General features: G+C 39.9%; 1 long non-coding RNA gene across 1 annotated transcript in view; it reads right to left on the bottom strand.

Moving 5' to 3' along the window:
* The window catches only part of LOC109396140 (uncharacterized), a 40479-nt gene extending 37990 nt beyond the window's left edge, over window positions 1-2489 (bottom strand). Inside the window, exons 1-2 of the long non-coding RNA XR_002126804.1 lie at window positions 2360-2489; window positions 1924-2033 (exon numbers count right to left, since the gene is read on the bottom strand). This is a non-coding gene — a long non-coding RNA (uncharacterized LOC109396140). The remainder of the gene's footprint in view (window positions 1-1923; window positions 2034-2359) is intronic.
* Between the last annotated feature and the right edge of the window lie 21068 nt (window positions 2490-23557).

The following is a 23557-nucleotide window of genomic DNA, read 5'->3' as shown; positions in this document are numbered from 1 at the left end:
ATATCACTCCTCAGCAATACCTACTGCTGGGGAAGCCATGTTTTTCATAAAAGGGGACTGAATTACTTTGAAAAAAACGTAATAGAATTCTCTATCAGCCAACAGTTTGATGTCCTGGTAGCTTAATAGTAATGATAATAACAACAATATTCTTTATGCACATAGTTTTCTATGACAGCCCTATGATGTAATGTGGCCACACCTATTTTGGAGGGGACTCTGAAGCTCAGAGGTCAAGTCCCCTGCCCAAGGCCACCCAGGTAGAAGAACAGAAGTGAGGTCTATAGATTTAAATCTGTATTTTTATTCAGCTGCCTGCCTCATCAAGGATGATAAGCATAATGGTGACCCTGAGGCACTACAGGATCCTAAAGGCCTTATGAATCATCAAAGAAAGATTTAATTATATTTAGTGCAGTTTGGGTTTTATCCATACTTTATTGTGTTATAATCCCAGAAAAACTGTTCAGCCATGTATCGTACACACCATCATCCTTACTAAGAGTATTTGATTAACCAGAACACCTGGTCAGGCTGAAAACATGGAGAACTTAACTTTAAATTGATCCCCTACATGTTGTAAGTCTTTACTTTCCTCTGAAAGAAAAGATACCTCTCTGTGCAGCCCCTCAACCTTCACCTCAGGAAGCCCTCAGTCCTCTCAGCCCCGCCTTCCCACAGCCCAAGGGCAGGAGGGGCAGGAGGAGGTGGCCTGAGAGGCTGGCGACCAGCAGAGGCCTCAGGATGCTCCCCTCCCAGCTCCCCACCTACGGCTCCAGGTGACCACACCCTCCCTCTGGCTTGGGCATTCCCACAGCCTGTGAATGGGAACACTTACAAAAAAAGGGAAGTGAGTAAATGAAGGCAAGTCTGGGCTCAGGCGGAAGGCCTGCAGCCACATTGCTTTGAGAAAAAGCAAATGTGGGCCTTTAACCTTGGGAGTGGACTTCGTGGCAATACAGAAGACCCCAGCTAGAGGAATGGAACTTGGGGTTCATCTGCTCAACTAACATTAGTTAAAACAGACCTGAGTTTTCAATGTGGAGACAAGAAATAGAACTCTTAAGACTGGGAATCAGACAGCCCATGTTGGAAATAAAGAGGCAGAATCGTGCATAGTAAAAGCCCATTTTAGAACCAGATAGTCATGCGTTCAAAACCTCCCTTGGACTCTGGTTTGGATGACGTAGGATAAGCCACTTAATTTCTATGCCTCAACTTCCTTATCTATAAAATCAAGGTAAGGATAATACTTACCTTGATAGTGTGACTAAAAATTAACCTATGTAAAGCACCTAGTACCATTTCTGGCACACAGTAAATGCTTATTAAAAGGTAGTTATTATTACTATCAAACTCTCATCCTGGTTTTGCCACAAAAATCAGAAAACCAAATACAGATTCCTCAAGATCTTTCTAGGTCTAAAACTTTACGATTCTGTTAATACAATTAGCAACCTGCCAGTATTACTTGATTACTATGACAAACCCATGGGATTCCATGGCTTAGGAATTCATTTCGGGAACTTATTCCAGGACCCATTTCCAGGTCTCCAAAACACCACTGTTTCTGCTGCCCAAGCTCTAGAGCAGACCCCAAATTGCTACGTTAGTAACTCATGGCCCAGGAGCTGGCCAGGTATCCACTATAGGAGTCATTAATCACAACAATGAAATGAAAGAAGCACAATTTCTATCCCCACATTATTTCTTCTTAAAAGCTTTTTTTTTTTTAACCCTCTGTTGGGTTAAATAACATACACTTTTTGAGGGTTGGGAAGTGCAGGGAAAAAAAAAAGAAAACTACTATAACCTCACATGCAGCTGTGAATACTTCAGTGTCCTTCAGATCTTTTATCTATACATATTCCTCTTTATGTGAGTGAACTCATTACTGCGTGTTCCACTGCCTGTTGCACTTACCATTTTAACAACCACCAATCACCCAGGGCAGTGGCTCTCTGCCGAGCTTGAAGCTGGTGGCTGGCTGTAGGCTCCATGCACACATTGACTCAGCCCATCTCCTAAATGCCCTGAGGGAAAAAGAGTTTCAGAGACATTAGTAGCCACCCCCCTTAAACTCCTTGAACTCCATGATTTTCAGAGAGACTGAGGTTATTCCAACAACACAGTTCTCCCTTGGCCCTTGATGATGTATCTCCTTGGGAAAGGGGATGTACAGGGAAGAAGCGTTTCATTTAATTCTCTTCTGACCCCTGAGGTTTTGCATCTGACCAATAGGCAACAGATATAAAAGTCTGAAGGGTATAAAGTCGGGGGTGAAAAGTTATGTTCATTGAGCAGCTATAGTAGAAAAGCAAAGATCCTCCCAATATCTACAGTTCATATGTTAGCTCACCTGAAATGGGATAGGTCCAGGAGGTCCAGGTGAGAGGCCACGCATTCCTCTGAACACCTCATAGAGATGCACCCTCATAGGGACCTCTTAGGGACAACCCTCTTCAGGCTAGGTGATTGATTACAGGAGAGTGCAGTCCTCAGTTTCCTGGGGACACCAGAGAGAGAGAGAGAGAGAGAGAGCAAGGAGTGGGAGGAAGGAAGGAAGGATATACTTAATTTCCTTTAAGAATATAACTTCACATTAGATACAACTCTTACTTCAGATTTTTAGACTTACCTTTCAACTTGAATTTTCAATTTGTTGTTGATGGCATTTTGGTTTTCTCTATCCTCTGAGGCCTAGTGATAATCCTCCTCAGGGATGGCCATCTTGGAGAAACATGGTAATGAGGTAGCTGTGATGGGCACAGGGGTTTCTGTATGAGAATCTCCAGTTAACAGGGACCCTCATAAGGAATTCTGGAAAGCTGGAGAAGACACTGAAAACCCCAAACTAAGCACAATGGTTATAGATGGGACACCAAAAAAAGGTGCTCAAAAGTGCTAACAGAATCAAGGTACATCTCAGCTCTCAGGAAGATTTGTTGCCACCAATATTTGTTGTCTCCAACTACCTAAATGTCTCTTTTTTAAGGTCTTTCTATCAAGGTTCCTCTAAGCTCCCTCTAATCACCTTCCCAGAAATCTCTTCTTCTGAATTACTAGTGCTCTTACTATTGGTACTATTTCAAAATGTCAACTGCCCTGCATTGACATTGTTGGTCCTTATGTCCCAGGCTTTCACATGGATTATTCTCTCTTTAAAATTAAGAACCTTCTCTTGATTTTGAAAAATCCCCACAGCCTTCAGAGCAGTGCCCAATAATGTGATGCTCAGTATCAACTTAAAGCCCCATGGGGGGCACTGAGCCACTCCTGACCTGCAATAACCCTACAGTATCTGTTCTCACCTCCGCCTATATTTCCTCGTCACCTGCCTCCTAACCACCAGTCCTAATACTTCTCTCCATCCACTAAGAAAACATTTTCCCTTCCAATGCCCAACTCTCTCAAGGGGCAGAGACCCCCAAATGATATTTGTTTTGTTTTTCAGTTTTATTTCATAATCTTCTCATTTACAAGACACAGAGCACTCTGAGGGGACGATGTGGTCCAGGTTGGTTCAAATGCCTGTTCTTAGACACGCTGCGCCTTTCCAATGACAATACCTGCTGCTGCGTCTAGTCTATCATGCAAAAGCCCTTACACTGGATCACTTTTCTTTCAGAAATGTGACTTCATCAGCAGCACTCCAGCCCAGTCCATCAGTTACAACTATCAAAGTCTGAATCTCAACTGCCAAGAGCATTCAAATTCTTTCCCATGGTGCCTCTGGGCATCAGGCCATTTCAATGGTGAGATGTCAGTTTTGTTACCCTGAGCATTCTATGGCAGTTAGGAGGGTTTTTCCACTGAGAGCACAGGGAGGACCATTGGCAGGAAAGGGCATACTCCTTAGGCCAATGAATTAGAATCTTGGTGCTGACATATTTCAAACCTTTCTACCAAGAAATGAATTAGGGTAGATAGGTTTTCAGTGGGATCTCCAAAAGTTATGTTGTACAGGGCAACTCTTTTTTTTTTTAGTTTCAATTGTACAAAACAATGTAATAGCTAGACATTTATACCCCTCACAAAATGATAATGCTCCCTCTCCCAATCTACTGCTCTACAGGGCAACTCTTGACAGCATACTTTTTTAAATAGAAAGGTTCACTTCTTTTAAAAATGTTGGTTTAATACTTGAGAGGTTTATTGGAAAGGTGCATTAATCAACTCATTAGCATTTTCATTGCTTTTTCAAGTCTGTCTTTGGGAGACAGTGTCAGCTTTAACAACTTACATGCATTTGTGGTCACCTACCCCTCACAGGTTGCCTTGAACAGCTTGGTTTCTCCCCCCATGATGGTCTTTGAGCTCTAACAATAGCCAGTCTCCCATATAATATTGCTGAATACTTTCTTCCTGGTGGCTTTATAATAATAATATTTTTAAAAGAATCTGAATTGTTCTGTTTGGCTCTTTTGAGATTCCTAGTATCTCATTACGTCAGGGGAGTCTTTGTTTCCTCAAGGTAAAGAAACAAAAAACAGAAACCCACATATTACTGGCCTTTTCATTTAGCTGTCACAATACCAGCAGTGGGAGAGTCACTATGTGGAGGAAACAATAGTAACATGGATCACTTCACATTAAAATGTGGCACCTAATTATTGTTTTTAGGGGCAGTTAATGAGTGGTACTTGTAGGTGATTAAACACATTTGGGTTTGGAAGACCAATGGGATGAGAAGCAAGCCACTCTGCTTGGTAACAGTGTGGAAGGAGGGAGAGTTTGAGTACTGCATCTGCCTCAAGAGTCCCATCCTACCCCACCCACAGCGCCTTCTCATGGGCCTTAACAATGGGTTGAGGGTGCCTGGGAAGCCACCCAGCCGATAGAGCCCATTCACAAAGGACATCCTGAGTCTGTTGTGTATTATCACAGATTCAGCTTAGAAGCCAGTGACAACAAAAAGGACTTAAGTGTATTTACAGCTAGTGAGGCTGAATAGAAGTGCCCTGAAAATGTCAAAGTTCAGACGTCCCTACCCTAGATCATGTATTGTACTAGATACTAAGGATATAAAGTAAATAATAACCCTCTCCAGCCCTCAGGAAACTCCACCTTGCCGCAAAGATAGAACCATATACACTGCTACAGACTGAATATTTATGTACGCCCAAAATTCATTTGTTGAACCCTCATCCCCAAGCTGATTGTATTAGAAGATGGGGCATTTGGGAGGACATTAGGTCATGAGGGCAAAACCCTTATAAGTGGGGTTAGTGCCCTTATAGAAGAGACCCCAGAGAGCTCCCTTCCACCCTCTGCGATGTGAGAATATGAGAAGTTTGCAGTCCAAAAGAAGGTCCTCACCTGACCATGCTGGCACCTTGATCTCAGACTTCCAGCCTTTAAAACTGTAAGAAGTAAACATTTGTGTTTATAAGTTACCCAGTCTTTGCTATTTTATTATAGCAGCCCAAAATGACTAAGACATACATTTAACCAAAAAAAGCAAAATAATGTGTTAAAACAGAAGTGTGCACAAAGCATTATGGGAGCACAAAGATGAGAATGGCTAATTCTGGCCAGTTTGGAGACACTAAAAGGGCAGGAGAAAAAGGCTCCGTAGAGGAAGGGGCATTTGAGCTGGGCTTTCAAGGTGGAGGAAGAGTTCAACAGGTAGAGGATGGGCCCGCTGGCAGAGGAAACACAAACAAAATAGCAATGAGACATGACAGTAAGCAAGCAACAGGGACCAATTTACAAAGCAGTTTCACCCTGACCTGCACAACAGCAATATGTTCATGCCTTCTCCAAGATGTCCCTTTCTTTATGGTTTATTAAGTTGCTGTAAAGATATGTTAAATACCTTTCTCTAATCCAGCCAAAGCTTGAAAATCAAGTTTATACTGCATAAAAACTGCCTGTTCCCCAATTCTCTTACCTCAGTTTTTTTGCTCAGAGTGCACACCAATTTAAAGAGCAACTGTGGGAAACTTGAATGATACAGTGAAAAGAAAGCAGTTCAGAAATAGGGTATGTTTCCTCACTGGAATCCACTTTCTTGCAGGGCCCCTCAGTCATTATTTCATTCCCTCTACCTGCACAGTTTTAAGCACCAAGCCTACAAAGATTAATTAGATGTGGCCTAGGAGCCCACAACTTAGAGAACAAAAATAAAATGACTGAAAAGCAAGACAAGGATTTGTTTTGTTGATACTGAAGGGCTAGAGCTGGTTAATGACAATGTTACCACCAGTCTGGGGCAAAATAAGCAAAACTTCTCTTCGACTTTATCCTCCACATCCTCAGTTCATCCTTGGTAATTGCCACATGCCATCTCGCTGCACAAGTCTACAGCTCTAGGGCGACATTAGATCTCCACATCTCATCAGAGAGTGTGTTTTAATTTTCATAAAGGAAAATGTACTTAATTTTTTTACATTAAAATGTCATTCCTTTTATGATATGGTAGTAGGTATAATTAGGCTAGTTAAATGCCTTTACTCAAATGTCAATTCCATAATAGCTCCCAAAAGATAATTTACCAGTTCTTAAAGTACAAAAAGTATGAAAGCTTTCAGTCTATACCATACCAAACAAAACATTGCACTGATTATTTTTGAATTGTGCTTGCTAATTGTTTTGTAAATGTTAAAATTCATCCATAAAAGTTCATCCTTGATGAACACAGATCTAACTGGCTAGGAATTAGTTATTAACAGTCTAGAAATATAATTACAAAAACGGCAAGACCATGATTTATAATACTGGTTGTAGTATCCACAAAGAGAAAAAAAGCAGATTACAAAACATTATGCTTAGAGATGTGTCTAATATGTATTTTCTATGTGTATTCAAACACATATAACAGAGGAAAAGAACTGGATGGAAAAATCTATATCTATCTATATCCCAGAGAGAGAGAATTATGGGAGGCTTTATTTTAAAAGAAAAATAAATAGTATGTTGATTTCTTAAGAAAGCACTATAAATACATACATCAAGATTATTTTAAAAATTAAAATTTTAACCCAATAATTTCCTTTCCAAGATGCTATGCTAAGAAGATAGGAACCAGGATTAAAATGTAGAATACAAGATTTACTGATTCAGTCAACGTGCATTTAGTGAGCACCCCCTGTGTACTGGACACCACGTGGAGCACCGGAACTCCAGCTGTGCACAAGCCGAGTCCTCAGGGAACTCAAGATCAGTGTCCCCTCATCTCCATCAAGATCACCGAGAGGGCCCAACATTTTTTTTTTCTTAAAAGCACCTCTCTCCCCTACTGCTCAGGATCCCAAGGGTGAAAGGCAGAAATCTCCAGTTTAAAAGCTTCCCTGAAAAAACTGAGGGTTGCTAGTTGGGAGGGGGTGGGGATGAAGGAGAAGGGGAAGGGATGAGACAATACAAATTGGTAACTACAATATGGCCTCAGGGATAGAAAAGACAGTCTGGGGAATATAATCAATAATGTTGTAAATATTTTTTAGGGGGCCAGATGGACTCATGTCTGGTGCGGGAGACCACTTCATAGACGGTGTAGAGGCCTGACCACCGCACTGTATTTCTGAAGCTGATGTTGAATAATAATGTATGTCAACTATAATTATATATACAAATAATCACAGTTGATGGAGTAGAGAGTAGGAATGGAGTCAATGGAATTGTAATAGATAAGCATGATATCGGGGGTGGGAGGGCAATAGATGGGGGAGGGGGATTGTTACTTTGTGAGGGTGTAAAGGATAACTATTGCATTGTTCTGTACAACTGAAACTAACTATACAAAAATAAAAATAAATAAAATAAAATAAATAAATAAAAGCTTCCCTGAGTGATTCTGATGTCATCAGCCTAGAACCAACCTCAGGGCACCACTAGTCAGGCAATTCATTGCCCCGTTCTTTACAATATTGAAAACCTACAAAGCAGGTAACTGTTCCATAATAAAAACTTTTAATGAACTAAGGTCCGTTCATACAATGAAATTTTATACAGACATTAAAATTTTATGTTCAAATACTATTTAAGGTCTGGAGAAATTTTCATGATAAAACAGTATTTGGGGAAAAAAAGGTTAGGAAGCTTTATATTCAGTATGATAACAATTTTATTATATAAAATATATGTGGAGAAAAAAATAACGGCTGGAAGAAAATTGGCCAAAATAAGAACACTAATATTTATTATCTTACAGTAACATATTTTATTTTCTATTTTTAACTTTTCTGAATTTTTCCAAATTCTCTACAAAATGAACACATATTGCTTTAATTATCAGGAAGAAGAAAGTACCTTTTGAAACAACAAACAAGGAATTATCATTCCTCCCCAGTGGCAAACCTCCCTGGAAAGCAGGATACTATAGTAGCAAAAACACAGGCATCTCTCTCCTAGAGTGTTTGCAGTTCCTGAGTTTATGGGAGGCAGGGCTTTATGGAACAGGTTTGATGATCCTCATTTTACAGATGAAGAAAAGGAGGCTCAGAAAGCTCCATTCACTTGTTATTTAAAAAATCCTTCCAGAGCCGATGAGCCAGGCTTTCACAGCATGACCAGGCCTCAGTCTCTCCCCACCATGGTCCCACAGACTGGGAATTCAACATCCAGAATTTGCGCCGTTAGAAAGTAGCAGAGCCAGGATGTGTATCCAGGTCTTTCTGGTGTCAAGACTCAGATTTTTTTCACTGGAGCACTGCTGATCCTAACCATGTGTTCAAGATATTTTAGACCATTTTACATCTCATCTTGGGGCTCTCAAGGCAGGCACAAAAGAAGTGCGGCCACATGGTTCAGGCTTTCTAATCTTCAGCTCATCCATTGCAATCACTGCATGGCATCGCTGCACACATTTACAAGCCTAGAAGGACACAGAGTTTTCACCTCTCATCAGAGAATGAGGGAGAGCTTATGAATAAACATAAAGGGATTTTATCATATACACTTTCATCATGTCACGCCAATGCTCCAAAACTTTCCAAGCATTTGCCCATTGCCTATGAGCATGGTCATCCAAAGCCCTCCACTCTGTGACCCAACACTCCTCTCCATCCTTCCCACCATGGTCCTCCATCCACACATGCAAGCAGTCCACTTACTGGGCTATGCATCTTGATTGATTCCACGGCTTTGGGCAGTTACTGAATATCGTTAAGTTCCATTTTCTTATTTAAAAAAAGGAAATAGTATTATTAGAATCTATTAAGAGTTAAACAAAATGTTTCCTATTGAGCACTTAGCAAAGCCCAAAAGTAAAGTGATCTGTAAGGTTGATGTATTGCTATTATTTTGGTTGTCATTATTGTGACTCTTTTGGTTTTGGTTTTTCTCCTCCCATATCTTTATGCTTCTTCCCTTTCTGAGTTGCCTTTCGTCTTCTTCCTCTTCCTCCTCATCATAACCTAAACCTAAACCATTCAAATCCCATATCTTTCCTGAAAGCCTTACAGGGCAATCCTAGCCCATGGCAAGTACTCCCTCCTCTGAATCTTTTTTATACTGGTAGCAATACCATTTTGTACTGATAGCTGCAGGATAAACTAGTGGTTAAATGTTTGGGCTCCAGTGTCAAAGTACCTGAATTCAACTTCCTGCTCCACTACTTACTAGCTACACGTAACTTACTTCGCCCAGAGTTGGCGTCCTGTCACACCGGGCTGTCCTGGAGAGACGCCATCAGACTCATGCCTGCTACCCCCACTCCAGCATCGGCTGGGCTGTCAGAGTCCCGCCCCCCAGCCCGGATGTGGGAGACCAGGTATCTTAGTGATGGTGCTGCCCCGGTACATCAGGGATAGCTATACCTGTATTAGTAATTGATTTATCAATTAAAATATGGGTTTTATTGGAAAAGGATAGCAAAATTGACATCTTTGACCCAATAGTTCTACTTGTTAGAAATTTCAGCTAAAAATAGTCACACTTCTGTAGGGGGGGTGGGGGGGAAAGTTGAAAGTTTAACTATAATAGACAAAAAGAGACAACCTCAATATCCCTCAATGGAGGACTGAGTAAATGACTTATGGTAACTCCACACTAAGGAATACTATGCAGCCTTTAAAAATGCAGAGACTCAAGGATGTACTGACTTGAAAAACTCTCCAAGACATATTTTAAAGTAAGAAAAGCAAATTTCCGAAAAAGTAGATGTATTTCTATTTATGTTTATTTGCTAAACTTCTAAAGAATTTATATTTGTATGTAAATGTGGTGAAAGAAAATTCAAAAAGTACAGAGCAAACTTCTGACAATGCCACTTACCTCTAAAAGGAGGAAAGACAATGCATGATTGTGTCTGAAGGGGGTGGGCTGGGAGGGTTGGAGATGGAAGTGTTCTTTAAATCTTTTACAATAATCCTATGTATTACGTAATAAAAAACACAAAAATAGACTGTCAAAGGAGGGATAAACAATTTAAATTTTGTTGGAAGTAATTGTTTTAGAAATGATACAGGCAAAACCCTTGCCAAGGTGTGACCATCAGATTAAAGAAATTGTTTCAAATCTCTTATTTGCCTCTGTGTGTGTGTGTGTGTGTGTGTGTGGTTTAAAGGCTGCTTTCCTTTAGGTCCTCATATTTACACTGCCACTTCACTCTGCCTTATCTGAGAATAAATTCTTTTGCTAATGTGTTTTTAAAAACTAGGAAGTTTCCTTGCTCAAAAGTGACCAATCAGTGAGACTGACTTTGTGAACTAGTGCACTGAGCGAAATCTGATTTGGGTGGAACGACAGGCCCAGGAAATGAAAAATTTTCATCACGTGGCATTTCAGAATGTGACAGTAGTCACTTAAAGTTCGCTTTATCTTTCCAAAGGAAAGCCTTTTAGGATAGAAGATAGCTAATTGTTTCAGGACATCCAGGTGAAGCCAGGCTGCACTCACTTGCTCCCCTCCACATTGTTCCCTTGAAGGCTTACCTGCCCACACCTCTGTAGTTCTACCTGCAGTGGCTTAGAGGGCCAGCCCTGGGGGCTGCTTCTCCTAAGTCTGCATGCTGCGTCCTGCTCTGAGACCCTGAAGAGGCTTTGTGGTATCATAACTTTCAGACAGACACGCTGCTAAAGTAAACAGCTGGGGAGAGGAACGCCAGGCCACACACCTCACAGACACCTACGTTTCAACCATTAGCACATGTCAGAATGGTTTAAGATTGATTAAAATACATAGTCTCAATGCCATCATAAGCCCCACTCCTCATCCCTAAACGAGTTTCTCTCTTTTTCCACTTCCTCAAAAACACCAGTAATCAGATAGCAACAGCCTCAGAAAGCTCAGAAATACAGGGGTAACGGCCAAGTTCCTGGACAAGATAGAGTACTGCAAGACCTCAAGGAGAAAATACTCCAGCAACTAGAAAACATGCAGCTGGGTCACAGGATATCTAGTGATAAAGATGGCAGAATGTGTTTCACATAGCAAAAGATAGTAACAGGACCAAAAGGATAGTTGAGCAGATTTTTTTGTAGAGGCTAGTTTTACATGGTGTTTGCATCTATCAGATAAATTCTAAGTAGCAAAATATAATTTTGTCTGAGTCCAAAATTCAGGAGAGGTTAGTGATATACACAATGGAGGTATATGGCTGTGTCTCCAGTGGAAGAGAAGGTTGGCAATTATCTAGATAAATCAGGTTTTTCAGTCTGAGTAAGACAATCTTACTGATTAATGCACTTCTAATTCAACCTGCTTTTAAATCTGTTCTTGGATTAGATTTTTCAGTGAGAGGTTATTTGCCCATTTGTGTAATGTCTGAAAAAAAACAGGAACACAGATTAGAGTGAGCATATTTTGCCTTTCCTCTCTTAAGATCTTTTCAGGGCAAAGAGAGGTCAGGTTAGAAAACTGTTCGGCACGTAGCTTTCTCGGCCCTCCATTCACCTCAAGTAGAAGTCTCCATACAGTACTTCTTTACAGACTGAATTTGGGACTGTCTCTCTCAACATTCACTTTTTCTTTTGAGAAACACTATGAGAAAATACTGGTATTTTCCTACAACAATTCTTACACTAAACCTCACTTTTAAGTGTAAGATCTGGAATGAAACGGAACATGAATCTGAGAACACCGTACTATTAGATTTCCATTTTGGTCTGTTTCTGGCTTGATTTGATTAAAGTCCACTCACACTATACTTCCAGTGTCTTACTTTTTCATTCTTCTACCACAGTTTAATTCTTAATTTCCTCTACTTCAGGAATGCTTCTTGCTGAAGGATTGGATTAAACTCACAGCACTTCAGGATGTACCTAAGTCAGCTTGGTGGTCAAAAACTCCTTTAGCTGATAACTGGATTTTCTGCATTTATCAATATTAAATATTGCCTCCTCCTTACTTTAATTAATACAAGCCATTTTCAAATACAAAATTTTGCAAAGTAGGGTCTATCTCTTTTTCAGGTAGGGGAATGCTGGGAGAACACAATTTACACCCACCTTTTATTTTTTTTATTTATTTTTTTCGCTTCAAAACCAACATGGCACTTATTCTTTGTCTCCACCTTTCATGGACTTTTTGTCTTTTTTCTCTTTTAGATCTGTGTATGTTTCACAACACCTGTCTCTCCGGGAAGCACATATCCCGTTTCTTCAGCTCACCAGAAGTAGACATATATATTGTTTCCCCGAGGGTTAGAGAAAGCTATCAGAACTTGGCAACATATAAAGTAAATACCCACTAATTGCAATACATTCATTTAAATCAGGTCTTTATCCTCCTTAGGCATTGTAGTAGGTGGCTTCCTTTGAAGTCTTGTTGAATTTGTCCAAAATTACCTTGCCTGAGGCAGACGGCTGTTTGGAACATTTGTTCTGAACCGATCCCCAAAGCAGTAAATCTTAGCATTGGTAACGGCTCACATGCCACAAAGAGGAAATGTCCTGGGTAGGGCATGGATCCAGGCTTAGATCCTCCATTGTATGCAAAGAAAAGAAAGAGAGAGCAAGAGATAACTGCACAACTCTCGGGGATATAATGCTATTGTACAACTCCGATGATGTTGTAAACCACAAACCCTGTACATTACTGAAACACATAACCAAAAACCTCCCTGTGAATTTCTTTTCTCTTTTTTCTAATGCATCCATTTACACATACATGCATGCATCTCTCATTTAACAATGATTTTGTTAGTGCTGTTTGTTTGTTCGCTTTGGACACAAGTAGTTTATGCCCCTCATTATTTTAAACTCACCCTGGGAATTTTGTATAACCTCTTTGAGAGAATCATGTTCTACTGGCATCAAGGTATCATACCTGTCATAGACTCTCATCCCCACAAATGCACTGATAATCTGATGCAATCACACTCTGAGATATTCGAACACATTCAAGGCTTTGTTGAGGTTGCGTTTCATACTCCTACCACATACACAAAATAGCTTTCAAGTCTTTTCAGTCTGTTGCAAGACTTTGCTTTTATTCTATCAGAAACTTGTTTGCACTAGGCAAAGGAGCTATCTGAAACCGGAGCAATTGATTCTCTAGTTTAAGGGTCCGCAAACTTTTGAGACGCAAGAGCCAATTCTGTCCCTCACAACAATTTAAAAATTATTCGACAGCCACAAAACAAATGAAATCACCATTAGGTTAATAAATCCTTTTAAAATTTCATAAATGAAACTATGATAGTTTTATTTTCAACTTTGCTTCAGAGCCACATGTACATACCCAAAGAGTGGGATGTGGCTTGCAAGCTGCAGTTTGCCGACCCCTGCTCTAGCTAATTGTCATTAAGACAGCCTTAAAACAAGGCCTTTCTGAGCAAGGGTAGAATTGGAATCAGGTTGCAAAGCATTTATATATTACTCAATGTAAGAGCCATATGAAAGCACATTGTGGGGCACACGAGGTAATAACAAGTCATTGGAATGATGCTCCGGTGACATCCCTATCTTTTGGCTGATGGTAAAAGAAGCAGAGTGAATAAGAGATATGAACCTCACCACGGTATCAAGCTAAAGGAGTTAACTAGGCTTTATCAAAACGAGAGAGTAAAGCAAGGTGAGAGGGGAACCAGTGAGCAGATGATTTTACTCAATAAAAAGGAGGAAATTCCCAGGAAGATGGGGAAGGGAGATTGTGAAGGATGGGATGACAGTTGCACAGTAGGCCAGGGAGTTATCCATGCAGATTACAGTAGGCAGCAGACTCTGGGAGAAAGAGTCCAAGAAGATGAACTTGATTAAACACTGGATATGCTTAAATATATTGAGAAAAGATTTAGACAACTGGAGAGTGTGTGAAGATAAATTGGTAATGAATATCTAGAAAAATAAACCAAACTTAAAAAAAAAGTAAATGGAAAGCAAGAACTACTAACTCTAGAGAAAAGAGAGTTTGAAAGACTCTCTAAAAAGAAATGAAGGATGTTTTTATCTACTACTATGGTGTGAGCTTCATGATATGTTGTTAAGTTAAATGTTTCCATTTCTCTAAGAATAGCTTTTTGATTATATTAAACATAAAACAAGAGAAAGGCAAATCATAAAATAAAAATTTTTAAGCTTACCTGTAGGGCCAGGGATATAATAACTAGACATTTTTTAGTATATATTGTTTTATAGATTTGACTTTGGAACCAAGTTAACATTTTACATAACCAATAAACAAAACAAGATTTTAAATTGCAATCTCTAAAAAATCAAAAATAAAATGAAATCAATGAACCTCAATGTATAGCCAGTTGTTGGCATAACCTTACAAAGAGGACCTATTCCAAATGACTTTCACAAACAGTTATTTGTCTGTATGTTCTTAGCAGGATGCACTCTAAGCACAACTCTTTTCACTAATTATAACTGTTCAGTAATTATGTTAGTAGTAATAGTGTTGGTATTGTTATTTTGAGACTTGTATAATTCTGTATATATATTTGAGAACTGGAATTTTCAGAGTGAATGAAAGATAAATATTATATGTAAGATCAATAAGGTTAAGAAAAACCTCTGAATCTGAATTGAAAGTATCAGCATGAATTCATGTGTATCTTATCATGTAAATACACACACACACACACACACACACGCACTGAAAAGGCCTAGAAAAAAATAACTAGCCCAGTAGCAATAAGCACCCCTAGTGTCCAGACCATGCTCTGTAAATACCATTTCCCAATAAAATGGACTAATGCTCTTTGGAGAAACGTTCAATTTCAGGTCTAGGGTAGGAAATCTTCAAGATGGTCCTGGAATATTTTGTCATAACAGAAAACAAAGAAGCTATATAGATTACTGATGTTGTATCAAAAAGACTCAGGAAGAGATCCAAAATGGTGGAGTACATAAACACAGTGCCTGCTTCCTTCCATGAATACATTAAAATTACAACTAAATTATAGAACAATCAACCTGGAGAATAATCTGAAGTCTAGCTGAACAGAAGTTTTATAACTAATGATATATATATATATATTAAAAAAAAAGCCATGTAGAGCCTGGTAGGACGGGCAGAAAAGTGAAATGTGCTGGCCCCAAACCTCTGTATGGCAGTTGAGAACCAGAAAGTATATGTCAGCTGTGGAGGTTCCCCCCAGAAGAGCAAAGAACCCCAGCTGTAATCCAGTCTCCCCAGCCCAGAAGGGAAGGAGAGTCCCCACAACATTTGGCTGTGAAAAACAGTGGTGATTCTAACCATCCAGGTGTGACAGAAGGCTGCGGGAAACCCAGACATCGTCTTAAATGGTGCATGCACAGGCTTCTCATTCACAGGCACTCACCTTGGGCTCCAGGAGGAAACAGTAACTCTGGGGGTTGTCAGAAATATAGGGGACAGACTGTGGTGTGTAACTTCATAGCAAGGGCTGGAGGATAGTCATAATTTTTCTGTTTGTGGTCCTTCTCCCATGCACCCAACAGGTGGGCACCATATTTCCTGTGTTGAGCCCTCCCCCACAGGTCAAATCTGAATCTTATTGGCCTGATGAGCTCCACTCGCTCCACCCTGCTGACTGACTGGGAACCCACCCCACCCAACTTGCCCAACACCAGAGGCACTTTCTCCACAAGTAGCCAGCCCCGCCCAAGTTGCACTCTTTCTTGGAAAACATTCAGAGTCCACTGGCCCCAGGTGGGTGATGATTGGGCTCAGTGTGCTCTGAGACTTTTGCTGAGACCAGGCTTAGCGCTGACACCAAACCAAAGTTTACACTAACCTATTGACCACAACTCTTTCAACTCTAGTGACCACCTGACACCCTGCCTTACCCAACTTGTGTACCAAGTTGTGTAACAGGGGCTGAACCTTAAGGGAGCTGGCAGGTGGCATGAGGCCTCCAGGTGTCCTGGCATTTTGTGGAGCTACCACAGGCCCAGTACGGGTGGCAGACATCCTCAGTTCTCAGTGTGGCCTTTCCCACCTGCCTCCAGGGTTAGCACAGGCAACAAACAACAGTGGATCACTTTATAGCTTCTACCAGGTAGTCCCCAGCTGGTTACAGGCAGTGGGTGACCTGGGCCTGCACCAGAGCCCCTCACAACAGGTCCCAGAACCAACATACTTGGAGGTTGGCTCAAATCAGAGCAGAGCACTGCCCAATTAGTCCCACAAGCAGCACACCCAAAAGGTAGTCTCAGGAGGCACCATAACCCACTGGGGCAAATCCCACTGAGTGGGGTAAGCCCCCAGCACAGTAGCCTGTAAGCTGTGGATGGGGCCATACCCCACAGCCAATCAGCCTGAGGGTGAATCCCACCTACTGACATGCCAATAGCAACCAATGCTCAAATAGAGCAGGAACACATACACACAACCCACACAAGGGACACACCTGGAGCACAGGTGACCAGGGAGACTGTGCCAGGACCCCACAGGGCACCTACTACATAAGTTCACCCAGCCAAGACTGGGAGACATAGCAGATTTACCTAATACATAGAAATAAATACAGAAAGGCAGCCAAAATGAGGAAACAAAGAAATACATCCTAAATAAAAGAACAGGAAAAAACTTCAGAAAAAGAACTAAACAAATGGAGGCAAACAACCTACCAAAGACAGAGTTCAAACAATGGTTATAAGAATACTCAAGGAACTTAGTGAGAACTTCAACAGAGAGATAGCAAACATAAAAAAGGACATAGAAATCATTAAAAAAAAACAATCAGAAGTGAAGAATACAATAACTGAAATGAAAAATGCACTAGAAGTAATCACCAGCAGACTAGACGAAGCAGAGGATTAAATCAGTGATTTGGAAAACAAGATAGCAGGAAATGCCCAATTAGAACAGCAAAAAGAAAAGAGAATCCAAAAAGAAAAAAAATGAGGATAGTTTAAGAGCCCCCTGGGACAACATCAAGCATAACAACATTCACATCATAGGGGTATCAGAAGAAGAGAGAAAGCAAGGGATTGAGAACCTATTTGAAGAAATAATGACTGAAAACTTTCTTAACCTGGTGAAGGAAATAGACATACAAGTCCAGGAAGTGTAGGGAGTCCCAAACAAGATGAATGTAAACAGGCCCACACCTGGGCACATTACAATTGGAATGGCAAAAGTTAAAGACAGAGAGAATCCTAAAAGCAGCAAGAGAAAGGCAACTAGTAACTTATAAGGGAACTTCCATAAGACTGTCAGCTGATTTATCAATAGAAAATTTGCAAGCCAGAAGAGACTGGTACAAAAATATTCAACATGGTGAAAAAGTAAAGACCTACAACCAAGACTACTCTACCCAGCAAAACTATTATTTAGAATCAAAAGACAGATAAAGAGATCCCCAAACAAGAAAAATCTAAAGGAGCTCATCACCACCAAACCAGTATTACAAGACATTTTAGAGGGACTTCTTTAAGATGGGGGGAAAAAAGATACAAATTATGAATAATAAAATGGCAATAGCTACATATCTATCAACAATTACTTTCAATGTAAATGTATTAAATACCCCACTCAAAAGACATAGGAGAGCTGAACAGATAAGAAAACAAAACCTTTACATATGTTGCCTACAAAAGAATCACTTCAGATTGAAAGACACACACAGGCAGAAAATAAAGCGATGGAACAAGATATATCATGAAAATGGAAACAAACAAAAGCTGGGAAAGCAATGCTTATACCAGACAAAATGGACTTTAAAACAAAGGCTATAATAAGGCACAAAGAAGGACCCAGTAATCCCACTTCAGGATATTTATCTGAAGTAACTCAAATACTACTTTGAGGGGACATGTGCATCCATATGTTCATCACAGCATTGTTTACAATGTCCAAGATGTGGAGGCAGCCTGGGTGTCCATTAATGGAAGAATGGATAAAGAGGAGGGGGTACATACGCATATATACAATAGAATATTGCTTGGACAGGAAAGGGAATGGGTTCTTGCCATCTGTGGTGGCATGGATGGACCTGGAGGGTATTGTGCTAAGTGGAGTGTCAGACAGAGAAAGACAGTGCAATGCGATTTAGCTTATATGTGGAACCTAAAGAACAAAATAAACAAAACAGAAACAAAGTCGTAGATTCAGAGAACATATTGATGGTTGCCAGGTGGGAGTGGAGTAGGGGGTGAGTGAAAAAGGGAAAGGGATTAAGCAGTTCAAATTGGTTGTTACACAGTGATGATGGAGATGTAGGGTACAGCATAAGGAGTATATACAATAAAATTGTAATAACTATGTATGGTGTCAGATGGGTACTAGATTTGTTGGAGTGATAGATGGGAAGAGTTTAGGGAATAGGGTGGAAAAGGTGAAGGGGTTAAGAAGTACAAACTGGTAGTTACAAAATAGTCATGAGGATGTAAAGTAAAGCATAGGGAATATAGTCAATAATACAGTAATAACTATGTATAGTGCCAGTTGAGTACTAGACTATGCAGGGGGATCACTTCTTAAATTATGCAAATGCCTAACCACTATGCTGTATACCTGAAATTAATATAAAATAATATTGAATGTCAACTGTAATTGAAAAATTAAAAAGGGGGGACAGGGCCGGCCGAGTGGCGCGATGGTTGGGAGCTGGTTTGGGGCGCTGGAGGGCCCCGGTTCGGATCCCGCGTGTGAGGGCCAGTGACACTGCCCTCTACAGCGAACATGCTGAACAACAGCTCGACCTGGAGCTGGGCTGCCGTGGGTCACCGGCCATGGGGTAGGCTGCAGCCCCTGCTGCGGTTGGTTGCCGTGGGCTGTCGTGTGTGGCCAACGGTCAGCATGGGCGGCTGGCGGCCACGGTGAGCAACCGTTCAGGGGCCTGCGGCTGATCTGCCTTGCCCGGGAGGAGCATAGTGGTGGTGCCGACTTGGGCCGGTGGGGCGACGTCCTCCACGGCTGGACTGAAGAGCAGGGCAACAGTGGCTTGTCTGTTCCCCTTCCCCCACTTCCCCAATAAAAATCTTAAAAAAAAAAAAGGCGGGGGACAAAAGATGAAGGGGAATAAGAGGTCCAAATTTCCATGGATAAAACAAATACGTTACGGGGATGTAATGTACAACATAGGGCGTATAGTCAATAATATTGTGATAGGGTGGTACGGTGTCAAATGGTTGCTGGACTTATCATGGTGATCACCTCTTTAGGTATATAAATGTTGAATAACTATGGTGCACACCTGAAACTAACATAATATTGTATGTTAGCTATATTTTAATAAAAATCTTAAAAAAAAAGGACTCAGGAGTCAACTTGAAGAGGCTTCCACTAGCTGAAGAAGGGATAATATGAGCATCAATAAGGATAATAACTGCAATGAATAAAAATATATCAAATATGGCCTTGGCATAGTTCCGTACATGGAATTATTATTATAGTAGTTATTCAGAAGCTCGTCACTCTCTCTCCCTTCAACTTCTGTGATGCCCACTGCCTATACCATTCATTTGATCATGAATAATAATAATATACTGCATTATTTTACTTTCAATATAGTTTGCCTCTTGCATTCCTTTTTAAAATTGACTTTTATTTTTTAAATGCAATCAATATATAATACAGTAAAAAAATCAAACATGCCAAAATGTGTACACAAGTGTGTGTGTATGTGTAATTCTTTCTTTACTCACAGTTTCCTAACCTCTCATAATTATCCCCAGTCTGTCTCCCAAAAAGTAACTATTATATTTCTTGTAGGACATTTTAAAAAATATGCTTATCTAAGTATACACATATACTCATAGATACACTTTTTAAAAATGCACAAGTAAATTAATTCTGTGTTTATTACTCTGTTTTTTTATCTTAAAAATATATCTTTAGGCTCTTTACATACCAATACGTACAGAGCTACCTAATTCTTTTGAATGGGTACACAGTATCCTGTTATATGGATGTCCCATAATTTATTTACCTAATACCACATTGATGTCTAGCTAGACTTATTCCAATTTTATGCTATTTTGTTTATTAGGTATTACTCTTTAACTTTCCATGTTTATAATTTATTGGATTGTGAACTCTTCATTGGGTCATGAAGCTTATAGCATGTTCTTTTATGTCACACAATGAAAGCACTAGAAAATAATGTGTGCTTCCATGATGGTGTCTACTTTGCCCTCAATTCGAAAAGCTCCTTGAAAAATGCCCATAACCAGTTTTGCTATTGCAAAGGTCCACACTTCTACTTTTCAGGTCAGTGACTAGAAAGTCTTAATTCATCATTGTTTCTATCATAAGCAAAAAGCTGTTTACAAGACTACAGACCATTTAGCACTTTATAAATCAGAACTAATGCTTGAAATTACACTCAGAGGTGATGAAACAGTTACCATAGTGAAGGAGGGCATAGGCTACTTTGTGCCCCAAAGATGTGGGTTGATTTTGTCTTTATGGGTCTTGTTTTTCACTAGGGCCTTTGAATTTTGTTTGAAGGTGGAAAATAATATCGTGATCGAACAGCACACCATGTACCAACAAACAAGGCAACTGTAGGCTCTCATGTGTTGTCTTCTGCCGCACTGGTGTGTTACCACAAAAGGTTTAAGGCTTAGTCAACTTCCCAACAACCAAGGCACCAAGTGGAATGCATAGATCAGAGGTGGATGTTCTCAGGTACATTAAAGGCTAATTCCCAGGACATTAAGGAAGTAAATAATGCAAGAGACTAGATTTTAAGAATGAAGCCATTTTATCAGATTAAACAGATTCTCTTTTTTCACTACTGATGAAGTGAAGGGGAAAAGCATTAAAGGTCAATTCAGAGGTCTTTAAACCCATATTTTTAAATAACAAAAAATACTGGTATCTAATTCTGTGGTCACTTGTATGGTTATGTCTTTGAAATTTAAGTGGACTCCCTTCACACTCACTCTCACTCACACACACAAGCAAGGACACACACACACACAGGTGTGAGAAGCCCAGTCACTCCAGGATTAGCTGTTCCTCAGAAAGTTCAGTAATGATCTGAAATCTGAAGCCCTACTTGAACTTTTCTACTAATTCAGTAATTACTGCTGTGCCTGAAATTGGCCTTTTTCCTGCAATTACTCAACATGCACTTTCAGTCAAGGAGGTTAACACCTGAATTTAGATTCTAATTAGCACCTAAGGTAGGATTTTTTGTTTAAAGCTTATGAAAATGGGGGCTTTTCCCAGCATAAGATTTCACTAGTCTGCCCAGGTAAACACATGTTTTGTAGATTGATCTGTTTCTTGTTATCTTAAAAGCAACAGAGGTTAGAGGTGAAAACAAGATCAACATATCATCCTTTAAGATACTAAGTTCAGAATAAATCAAATTCAATTAACATCTGGAGTTGTTGAACTGGACAGACTCTCAATACACCCAAAGACCACTGTTTCCGAATCCCTCTTTAATGAAATTATCTCTCTCAAGGGGAGATGTGCCCTCTGTCACATCCCTGAGAAGTGGTTGTCCAGTCATTGCTTGGACACCTCCAGCAAAGTTAGGAAACTCACTGCTTCCTAAGGCAACTCATTTTCTTGCCAGGCACCTCTGGAAACAAGAATTCCACAAATGATAGTCTATAACCACACAGGACTCAGTTGGCTCATAATAAGCTTTCACTGCATACTGCTGGTTAACAATTTCTCTCCCACCTTGCACTTAGGCTACTGACATTTTTACATCTAAGTTCAAGAACCTCTATTTATCTCTTTCGAATTTTCCTCTTCTTCAGTGCAGCTCCTTGTCCAACCCATCAAGATGATTTGGGTTGGTTGTGCGCTCTGTTTTCTTGTGATCTACAAATATGATACGCATTCTTTCTTTGTTCCCATTCAAAGGTAAACTTGAAAATATATATATAGGGTGTCTCAGTAACAGACTTGACCCAGCTAACACTGCAATACAGAAATAAAACTCTTGTGATTTGTCAGCTCTCCTGAGAGCCACGTCATATTCAGAGCAAAATCAAGTAGATATTATGTCTTCAAAAACAAAGGCAAGAGGGGCAAGGGGTGGAAAAGTGATAAAACCACTTGCACTAGTTTGCTTAGGCTACCATAACAAAGTACCACAGACTGGGTACCTTTAAAAAAAATGGAAATTTATTTTCTCACCATTCTGGAGGCTAGACATCTGAGATCAAGGTGCCAGCCAGGTTGGTTTCTTCTGAAGCTTCTGTCCTTGGCTTGTAGATAGCCTTTTCCCTTTGTCTTCTTATGGTCTTGCCTCTATACATGCCTATATCATACTCTTTTCTTCTTATTAGGACACCAGTCATATTGGATTAGGGCCCATCCTAATGACCCCATTTTAACTTAAGTACCTTTTTTAAGGTTATATTTCCAAATACAGTCACATTATGAGGTCCTGGGGGTTAGAACGTCAACATGTGAATTCTGGGGAACACAATTTAGCCCAAAATGCCACTCAGACATTTCTCTCCATGTCCTGAGTTATAGATGGCCTGTGCTCCTGTAATGTCAGTTTCTCTACATGCTCATTTTTCACCTAACTAAACTTGCAATGATATTTATTTAATGCACACCTGTTTGCACATGCATTTTTAGGGCCTTAGAGCTATACTTCAGAATCTGCCTTCAAATGGATTGAACCTAAATATGAATCTTAAAGCATTTAGCCTCTTTAAATGTAGCCAACTCACAAAAGGTACCCTTTGCTGATGGACCCATTTAGTGCAATAAGTCATATTTTAATCGAGGCTTTAATGAGCATAAATATATAAATACATATAAATTTATGAAGTTACAGCATATTTACTTATATTCCTGTCACCACATTCAATCTTTCCTAGAAAGAACACAATATGAATATGTAGGTCGATAGTCTCAGTTATCTTGAGCCAGGTATAACTAAGAAAATTTGGTTATTTGACTCTCAGTGAAGTCAATTATATGCCATAGACCAGAACTTTGACCCAAATATTTATTCCCTTTCTCCCTTAAATGTGGAACCCTATATTGTAAACAAACAAACAAACAAACAAACAAAAAAGCAGCTCGAGGCCCATGGAAGTAAGAGAATATTGGATGCTAGCAACTTTCAGTCACTAACTATACCCTCTGTGTCAGAAAATTTCTAGAATGTAGAAATCGTTAGCACATAGTAGACACTGTATAAGTTTGTGAATGAATAAAGTGGTTCAAAAAAACGAGTATAATTCCCTTTTAACCACACTATAAACTATAATGTTTCTTTATAGCCATTGTTTGCCTGCAAACCTTTAGACAAAAA

The sequence above is a fragment of the Hipposideros armiger genome, unplaced genomic scaffold (assembly GCF_001890085.2).
Source record: "Hipposideros armiger isolate ML-2016 unplaced genomic scaffold, ASM189008v1 scaffold_14, whole genome shotgun sequence".
NCBI lineage: Eukaryota > Metazoa > Chordata > Mammalia > Chiroptera > Hipposideridae > Hipposideros > Hipposideros armiger.
This window is presented reverse-complemented; position numbering and strand designations above follow the sequence as displayed.